Genomic DNA, 8,658 nt, shown 5'->3' on the forward strand with positions numbered 1-8,658 from the left:
TAAGTATACTCGGTATACTTGATGGTCAAGTACAACAATTATGCCATCCAAAACCTAGGATATGACAAATCATGATTTCAAATGCGTGATAGTGACAAGACAGCTCGAAGACCCGTGAAATGGCTCACGCGTCTTCGAGTAGCCCATGCGGCCACGTCGCTCAAAACGCACACAACCACTTAATCTTCTATAATTACCCCTCAAATGCCACTATTTGTGTTGGAGCTCGTGTCCTCCACATTGAGTGTGATAACGTGTATAATTCTCTTATAGGTTCACAAGGGTATACTTAGTATTTTATCAGTTGATTAACGTTTATGAATAACGGTTGGCTTGCTAGAAGTTTGACGTTATTATCATACTGATGGCGGTGATCAACTGGTCCCTAAAATTTACACCTAAAGGATGTGTTAAAGAGATGTGATTATATGAAAATGTAATCACATTGATGCCTTATATGACTAAAAGGATAGTCCATGTATTTGACTAAAAAGTTAGTCAATGTGATGATGAGACGATTATTTAATACAATTAAATAATATCAGCTGAGACGAATTAATTGTTAACTCGTAAATTGAATATAAATTGTTATATTTAATTAATGTATATAACTAGTTTAGCTCCCGTGCAATTTATGCACGGTATATATAGAGTTTTAATTTTTAAGTGTATTATATATAAGAAATTTAAATTAACTAATCTTTTTTTTTTTTACATTTCATATCGTTATATTTTGATTTGAAAAATCAAAGTCAAAATCGTATTAATCATGAAATGAGTATTTCAATGAAAGTTTTTCCTATTATCGAGAGATTAATATTTTATAAAATTTTACTGATAATATATTTTTAGCCGCAACTTTTTATCATAGAAAATTAATGAATTTTTTTCGTATGATTCTTTAAACAAAAAAAAAAGAATTCCTTTTTATATCACAAAAAGATTAAGATTATGTGTATTATAATCCACCATACTTATAGAATATGCTAAAAATAACAAACTTTATTTTAGGAAATATGTTTAAGCGGGAAAATTTGGAGTTTCGCCTATTCATTTAGTAAATAGGGGATGTTAGCTTAAACGAATTAAGATGTTAATTCGTAATTAAACGTAAACGGTTATATTTAATAAGCAAATTATAAATATGCGATATTTATAGTTAATGTATATATTATACGAAATTGTCATAATAAATGTTGACAGACCAGTATTAATAAATCGACTACAAACTGTTGTGTGTGGACTTATTAATACATGACGACATAAATGACAATTGATAAAAATAATACACATTTTATACATTTTTGATAACAACCTAAAATAAGGAGATTTTCTCCTTATTTGGTTGCTTGATCAACTCGGTCAAAGGGAGAAAAATAGGAAGAAAATATCTTCCCATTTTGGCTCTCCTTTGGACGGTTAAAGAGAGGAAAAGGAGATCATTTTTTCTCACTTCCTTTTGACCTAATTTCTCACATCACAAGAAATCCCTAAAATCATTAGAAATTAGGGATCTCATTCTAGCAAAAAGAGAGGCATTTCTTGAAGCATTTTGGGTGCAACGATTAGGAGAATATCGATCTCGATATTTGTTCTTAGGCCAAATTGCTAGGACCAAAGGTTGATTCTAATCTCTATACTTTTGTTTATGCAAATTCATTTATGACTAGTTATTTCATAATTATAATTTCGTTATAATCCGAATTTCTTGATGAAGTATACCGATATTTCCCACAAGTGGTATCAGAGCATAGGCCACGAAATTATTTTATATGATTTTCATAAATGGATTTAAACAAAAAATTTGAAGAGAAAAAAAAAATTGTTTCGGCCGAATAAAATTTTTTTTTGCCGAGACCTTTTTGTTTTTTTGATGTTTTGTTTCCATTTGATTTATTGATATTGTTGTTTTAATATGTTAAGATGATAATATGATAAATTTGTAGATGTTTTGATTTAATAAGAATTAAATTAAAATGTAAATGGAAATCGATTTGTTTGTTGATGTTCATTTGTTTTTGCTATATAGTTTTGGCATACAAGTTAATAATAATGTTCAAATCAATTGTGATGATCGTTTTAATCATGATTTAGATATTCTTTTTAAGAGGTTAAATTGAATCATTTAGTTTGGATCAATGTTTACATTAAAAGTTGATGATTATGCCAATCTTGTTATAGTAGCAACATTAAACAAATTGTTCATCTAAAAGGATGTGTTTTCTAAAAGAAGAGAAAAGAAAAAAAAAACTGTTTTTTTCGAAATTTAGGGCTAAAAGCCGGGAAAAAAGAAAAAAAAAACTGTTTTTTTGTTTTTAGGGCTAAATGCCGAGATAAAAAAAAAAAAAAAAAAAGCTTTTTTTGTTTTTTTTTTTTCAGATTTGCCGAGAGCAATTAATAAAAAAAAAAAAATTTGTTTATTTTTGGCCAATAATCTTTATACATTATTTATAATGTATGATTGTTTGTTGTGAAAAAGTTCACAAATTTTTGATACCCAATTATTTTAAAGAGGTTTAAAATAATGTTGGATTAATTCATATCACTAGTTAATGTGAATTAAGTAAAGCTGATCATATGGCCCAGGCCCACTAGCCCGACCCGGCCCAGCCCGATTTTTCCCCGGGCTCCGGCCTCGATTTTAGGCCCGAAAAGCCCACGGCCCGAAGCCCATAGCCCCATTCAATATAATAGGGCCGGGTTTGGGCCGCCTTTACGGCCCGAATTTTGGCCCGGCCTGGCCCGAACATATGCAAAATTTACGAATATGTACAATTTAAGAATGTTAATAAGCATTAAGTAAAATAATTAACCAACAATTGTTGTATTGTAAATAAGCCGTAATAACTTGTTTACATGTATTAGCTTCATAAGGCTTAGTATTTTTCTTCACCAGTATTTATATGATAAAAAATGAGCTAATGATTTTGTATCATACTAGTGCCGATAAATTGTTTACCATTATCGGCGTACTAAGTCCAATGTTTTTGAGCCTAAAGAAAAACAAATATCAAATCAATTACAAAACTACAATAACATACAGTGAGCACCGCACTAAAATATATTATTACACTACTAAAAATTGTGCATTTAGTTTGTATGAGTCACCTCAAGCAGTACGTTCATAAAAGCTACATTAGGTTACTACTTCTTAATTGCAATACTCGAAAAAAATCACACAATTCTATACGAAATTTTTAATAACAAATACACAAAGTATTATTACTTCATAATGAGGATTTCTAAACTTATTTCAAGAGGAAAAATATTTAGCCCGAATTGGCCCGAATCGGCCCGAAGCCCGCTTAAGCCTGCATGGGCCGGGTTTGGACCGATAAAATAGGCCCGCACTTGTAGCCCGGCCTGGCCCGACCCACGCACTTGGGCTTAATTTAATGCTTGGGCCCGGCCCAAACCCGGCCCGGCCCGGCCCATGATCACCTCTAGAATTAAGATTGGAATTATTGTGAGTAATTGAGGAATTGTCACATAATTTTGATAATTATAAAATAGGTGGTTTGGATAAATTACTCTACATAATTAAGGAATTATGTCTTGAATGATTAATTTATAGTTGATGCATTTTTATTTAGTTGTATGAATTGTTGAATGGTTTATTTACCTATTTTTGCAATCGGTTGTAATTTGTAATACCTAGTGTGGCCTTAGTTAATTATGTTTTCGTAATGATGGAAACATAATTTTTATGTAATTTTGAGATCTCGAATCTCCTTTGGTTTTCTTTAGTATTACGTTTTTGAGATTAGAATGTAAATAGGTTTATTTTGTAATTTATTAATTGTAATTTTGAGAAGACTAAAGATGGAGATTGGATTGCTCACTCCCGCTACATGGACCAAGATGGAACATCAAGACAAGCTTCTCGGGTCCTGGGAAGGATTCCAAAGTTGTATTTATGTTCATTTTGGTAGATAGGCCACACTAGGACTTTGTTTTTGTTTTACGTTTTTCCATTCTTATTGCTTTTCTTCGCATGATAATTAGTGCGTTATATTCCGCCTAAACCAAACCACCTACTAATATGCATGAAAATTGACTCATATAGATTGGATGTTAGTTATCATGGATATAAAGATGTCACAAAATTTTAAGCCATCATCTTAGTTTATTCATTCTCGCATGCTAGATATTAGTTCACTTAAAATGAATTAAAATAAAGTTGATGGGATCTTTCTCTAAAATAAAATTGAGACTAGTCTTTATAAGGCCAAACAACTATGAATCCCTTCTTCGTCGGTAGGCATATAGGACCTTACTCTCCATGTGACCCCTTATACGTTGGGTAAGTAGTTTGTGTTCACTTATTTTACCTCAACATTATAATCCGAAGGGTTTCTCGTGATTATGATGAACTATAGATAGAATTTACAGAAATTTATCAACCAAGAATTCTAACAGTAGAATTAGCCAAGAGGTTGGCTTATCAATTTACAGATAATTGAGTCTTGGGATCATTTATATAATTCTTGAGGGAGGTCAATTGTATAAATGCTTGAGTCTACGCTTTATAAACAGTTTTGCATTAGACTTAAATCATAACGATGAGTATGTTTATTATATTTTTATTCTTCTTTTTCGCAGTGTAGAATTCGTTTTATATTGATAATACTGCTTACAACAAATGGCTGGAAATAATGAAATCCCTATGCCAAGTGCCACACTTGCACGCGAGTCCTGGCCCAAAACTTTCATGGACCACATGAATCAGTCCACTCGACTGAAGAATGACGGGTCCAACTTTGCGGACTGGGAGGCATCATTACGGAATGCTGCCATTGCTGACGGTAAGCTCAAGTACTTAACTGAGCCAATACCGCCAAACCCAGGCCCCAATGCAAGAGCTAACGAGTCACTTGCTTATAGTGACTTCGTCATGGAAGCGAGTGCGATAAAGAACATACTCATTTTTGCAATGGAAACCAGTTTGCAAAGACGCTTCATTGCCCAAGGTGCAAACAAGATTTTCACCACGCTCACTAATGAGTTCTCAAAAGCACTGAGAATCGTTACTTATGAGCATACCTGTCGCTTCTTTGATGCGAAACTCCAGAAGGGCCAACCGGTTAGCCCACACATTCTTAACATGATTGAGAATGTCGAGAAACTGGAGGCACTTGATTGAAAAATCAGTGAGAGCATAGTCATTGACCGTATGCTTCATTCACTTCATGATGGTTATGCCCTCTTCAAGGCAAATTACTACATGAATGACATGAAGAAAATTCCTCATGAGCTACACTCACTTCTCGTACAGACAGAGAAGGATATGAAATTGAGTGGGAGCATGAAGCAAGATGTTCTCATGATTTCCAACAAGAATAAGGGTAAGGGCAAAGCTCACGGCGACCTAACTGTAGGAAAGCCAAAGTTTAAGAAGTCAGGAAACGGTAAGAGTGGGCCTGGTGAGACTAGTAGCTCACAAGGCAAGGCATAGATCAAGGGCGGTGACATTGAGTGCCACCATTGTCACAAGACTGGGCATTGGAAGAGGAACTGTCCTATGTACCGTGAGGACATAAAAGCAGGCCGCGTCACTCCTGTTGGTATGTCATCTTATATTCATATGATTGAGATTAACCATGCAAGTTTCGGAACTTGGGTACTTGATACTGGGTGTGGTTCTCATCTGTGTAATCATTTGCAGGACCTAAAAAACATCACACCTCTCGCAAAGGGTGATGTGGACCTGCGAGTCGGGAATGGAGCAAAAGTTGCTGCAGTCTCAAAGGGAACATACGTAATCCAGCTCCCGAGTGGTTTTGAGTTATATTTATATAACTGTTACTATGTACCCAGTTTATCTAAGAATATTATTTCTGTTTCCGTACTTGATAAAGACGGCTTTTCATTTTCAATAAAGGACAATAGCTGTATTTTCTCTTTTAATGAAATGGTTTATGGCAAAGCAGTTTCCATAAATGGAATTTATATCTTAGATCAAACCACAGATATATTACATGTGAATAATAAGAAATTAAAGGTTGGTGACAAAGATCAAACTTATCTATGGCATTGTCGAATGGGACACATAAATGAAAAACGTGTAAAGAAACTCATTGAAAGTGGAACTATTTCCACATTTGATTTCTCATCATTTGGCACGTGTGAATCATGTCTTATCGGCAAAATGACTCGAATTTTCTTCAAAGGTGTTGGAATGCGCGCTAATGACCTATTAGGACTCATACATACTGATGTATGTGGACTTATGTCAATCACCGCAAGAGATGGCTATAGATATTTTATCACTTTCACGGACGATTTGAGTAGATACGGATTTGTCTACTTAATAAAGCATAAAAGTGAGTCTTTTGAAAAATTCAATGAATACCAGAATAAGGTTGAGAACCAACTAGGTAGAAAGGTTAAAGCACTCCTTTCAGATCGTGGTGGCGAATATCTTTCAAATGAGTTTGATCAACACCTTAAAGACTGTGGAATAGTTTTGCAGTTAACTCCACCTGGAACACCTCAATTAATGTGGGGTAATATCCGTATAAGACCCTTAGAATTTAGGACTATAACGTAAATTTAACATGCAATTTATGGTCATAAACGAAATACAATAGAATACGATAAAGATTAAGAATCAACCTCGGGTCCTTTGATGTGCGGCGTAAAGAACAGAAATCAAAATAGATTTCCTCCTAATCGTTGCACCCAAGACCGTCTGAGACTATGCCCTTGTGCTAGAAATGCTCTCTAATTGACTTGCAATATTGAGAGAGCTATTGTGAGGTTATTCGATGTGAGATCTGAATTTTGAGAGGTAATATTCTCAAAACCCTAATTATTTTGCACAAATGAATGATTAGGTTAGAAAGGTGGAGAAGCTCTCCTTTTGATCCTTTCATTCGGCCAAACCGAGATCCACATGGGGAAGTGGGCTTCCACTTCCTCTTATGTTTAACTCGTGGTCCGACTCGAAATTTGCTAAATGTATACGACGGGTTTTTAATTATAAATCGTCATCGGTTATCGGTTATTAAAACATTAACTAGTAACATGACTTAGTTGAATTATTAATACATGTCCGACAAAGACGATATTGTATAATTAATTCAATATACATTAATCAAATATAATCGTTAATATTTAATTTACGAATTAACTGCTTAATTCGCCTTAGCCATTATTATTTAATCCGTATTAAATAAAATATCTCAACATCACATTTGACTAATTATTAGTCAATAACTCCGACTAACTGGTTAGTCAAATTTGGCATCAACATGACTGTATTTTCATACTGTCACATCTCTCAAACGTATCCTATAGGTGTGACTTTTAGGGACCATTTGATCACCGCCATCTGTATGACAATAACGTCAAACTTATCTAGCAAGCCAACCGTTATTGATAAACGTGGACCAACTAATTATAATACAAAAGTATACCCTTTGATCCTTTTAGAGATTTATAAGTCCTTGCACTAACTGTAAAGGACACCAGCCCCAACAAGCTCCCACTTGTCCGTACAAGTATACGTGCAATGACGTTATCCGCACTCACTGGAGGACACAGCTCCAACAAACTCCCACTTGTTCGTACAAGTGTATGTGCGATAACCGATTCTCATATTCATTTAAAATTTCTCCCACTCAATGTAAAACAATTTGCAGATCCGGATCCGCAAAGGTCGTATTTTACAATCAATCTGTATCTAGAGTGGTTTCCCCGACTAGAGAGTAACTCAACTGATAAAACGAATTCGTATTCGAGCATGGCCATGCATTTCGATTCTGACTCCTCGAGTGGCCCCGAGAAATATCGAGTACCGATAAAGGCTGAATATTTCCTTCAACTCGACTCCTTCCGATCTAAGCACAAAGCATGAAATGACCGAGAAAAAAACTACTTGGCCCCCTGTTACGGATGACCGTGAGAAAGAAACCAAAGTCACCCAAAATCTGCCTTAGTCTCAAGAGACAGTCGATAGTCAAAAGAATCGACTCTTAGGATCACCATGGAGGTCCTATCCACGACCGGGCACCGAATGTTATAAAACATTTAGGACTCCACGTCGATGTCACAATTGTGTCCTACGAGATATCCGTATAAATCGCCTCTGTGATTGGTCAGTCAACCTTTTGACTTATGGCTCGTTGAACCCACCATCAACCAACGTCACAAAATAATTACCTTGAGTTATCAGCTCACGTGGGCAATTAAGGACCAAAAATATAATGTTTGTTCAGTTCACTTTGTGGTGTTCAAAATTGTCGTACAAATCCACATGAAAAACAAAATATATAAATATCAAAACGATGATGTCGTATAGAGTACAAAAGAGAATGAATCTATTCCATAAAAGAGTACTACAACTTAGGAACACGTTTAATTCCCATGGAATTAACGTGCCCTTCATGCTTATCTTGTCGTAATGGTTTAGTGAGAGGATCGTCTATGTTATCATCTGTAGCAATCTTTTCTATCACTACTTCCTTTTGCTCCACGTAATCTCGGATTAGATGAGCTTTCCGTTGTACATGTCTAGACTTGTTGCTAGACTTTGGCTCCTTAGCTTGGAAGATGGCACCTCTATTGTCGCAATAGATGGTGATCGGGTCATTCGAACTAGGCACTACTGAGAGTCCTTGTAAGAATTGACGCATCCATATCGCTTCCTTTGCGCCT

Source organism: Silene latifolia, chromosome 11, assembly GCF_048544455.1.
Source record: "Silene latifolia isolate original U9 population chromosome 11, ASM4854445v1, whole genome shotgun sequence".
NCBI lineage: Eukaryota > Viridiplantae > Streptophyta > Magnoliopsida > Caryophyllales > Caryophyllaceae > Silene > Silene latifolia.